At 36.9% G+C, this 2020-nt stretch overlaps 1 non-coding gene across 1 annotated transcript; it reads right to left on the reverse strand.

The window, feature by feature from the left end:
- Positions 1-383: 383 nt before the first annotated feature.
- On the reverse strand, positions 384-456 carry trnaq-uug. Its single transcript has one exon. It is a non-coding gene; the product is annotated as a tRNA-Gln (tRNA).
- Between the last annotated feature and the right edge of the window lie 1564 nt (positions 457-2020).

Consider the following 2020-nt stretch of genomic DNA (forward strand, 5'->3'; position numbering starts at 1 on the left):
TGTCCATATTAGCTGATTTAATGACATTAAGCGACCACGAAAATGCTTCCAAAACATACATTTTTCTGCTTCAAGTAAGACGCCTTATCCACGAGAAAACACCTTCTACTCCATATTCCTCCGATATGACATCAAACAGGCGTGTTTAGCAACAAAAGACATCAATATTTGTGAACCTATCCGAATGAGGAAAGCTAGTGATATTTTACAAGTACGAAAAAGAGCCCATGTCCTAATCTTGCGATGCTGAATCAGCCACAATATTTCTCAGGCCTTTCAGTATTAGATTATTAAAGTTGAACAAAAATGTCCAAGCAACAAGAGCAATGCCTTATTTCAGGAATTGCAGACATGTTCAAATTAGCTGAGCTAATGAAATTAAGCGACCACGAAGGGACTCGAACCCTCAATCTTCTGATTCAAAGTCAGACGCCTTATCCATTAGGCCACGCAGTCTATGTGATACATCCCTATTTGACATCATAGAGTGCTATGCAACAATAGACATCAAATTGTGGACCTGTCCGAATGAGGAAAGCGAGTGATTTTTAACAAGTACAAAGATACTCTTCTTCAATCTTGCGATGCAGATTCAGACACAATATTTCTCAGGCTTTTTTTTTTTTTTTTTTTCAGTCTTAGATTATTAAAGTTGAACAAATGTCCAAGAATCAATGCCTTATTTTCAGGAAATTGCAAACATGTTCAAATTTGCTGAGCTAATGAAATTAAACAACCACGAAGGAACTCAAATCCTCAATCTTCTGATTTGAAGTAAGACGCCTTATCCATTAGGCCACGCAGTCTATGTGATACATCCCTATTTGACATCATAGAGACTTCGCTATGCAACAATAGACATCAAATTGTGGACCTGTCTGAATGAGGAAAGCGAGTGATTTTTAACAAGTAGAAAGATACTCTTTCCTTCAATCTTGCGATGCAGATTCAGACACAATATTTCTCAGGCCTTTCAGTCTTAGATTATTAAAGTTGAACAAAAATGTCCAAGCTTTTCAAAGCAACAAAACCAATGCCTTATTTCAGGAAATTGCAAACATGTTCAAATTTGCTGAGCTAATGAAATTAAACAACCACGAAGGAACTCAAATCCTCAATCTTCTGATTTGAAGTCAGACGCCTTATCCATTAGGCCACGCAGTCTATGTGATACATCCCTATTTGACATCATAGAGACTTTGCTATGCAACAATAGACATCAAATTGTGGACCTGTCCGAATGAGGAAAGCGAGTGATTTTTAACAAGTACAAAGATACTCTTTCCTTCAATCTTGCGATGCAGATTCAGACACAATATTTCTCAGGCCTTTCAGTCTTAGATTATTAAAGTTGAACAAAAATGTCCAAGCTTTTCAAAGCAACAAAACCAATGCCTTATTTCAGGAAATTGCAAACATGTTCAAATTTGCTGAGCTAATGAAATTAAACAACCACGAAGGAACTCAAATCCTCAATCTTCTGATTTGAAGTAAGACGCCTTATCCATTAGGCCACGCAGTCTATGTGATACATCCCTATTTGACATCATAGAGACTTTGCTATGCAACAATAGACATCAAATTGTGGACCTGTCCGAATGAGGAAAGCGAGTGATTTTTAACAAGTACAAAGATACTATTTCCTTCAATCTTGCGATGCAGATTCAGACACAATAATTCTCAGGCCTTTCAGTCTTAGATTATTAAGTTGAACAACAATGTCCAAGCTTTTCAAAGCAACAAGACCAATGCCTTATTTAGGAAATTGCAAACATGTTCAAATTTGCTGAATTAGCTGAGCTAATGAAATTAAAGCGACCCTATTTTGACATCCATACAGACTTTGCTATGCAACAGTAGACATCAAGTTGTGAACCTGTCCGAATGAGGAAGCTAGTGATATTTAACAAGTAAGAAGAGACCTTTTCCCTCAATCTTGCGATGCAGAATCAGACACAATAATTCTCCAGGCCTTGATTAAAGATGAATAACAATGTCTTAGCTTTTCAAAGCAACAAGA

Source organism: Oncorhynchus gorbuscha, unplaced genomic scaffold, assembly GCF_021184085.1.
Source record: "Oncorhynchus gorbuscha isolate QuinsamMale2020 ecotype Even-year unplaced genomic scaffold, OgorEven_v1.0 Un_scaffold_20876, whole genome shotgun sequence".
Classification (NCBI taxonomy): Eukaryota; Metazoa; Chordata; class Actinopteri; order Salmoniformes; family Salmonidae; genus Oncorhynchus; species Oncorhynchus gorbuscha.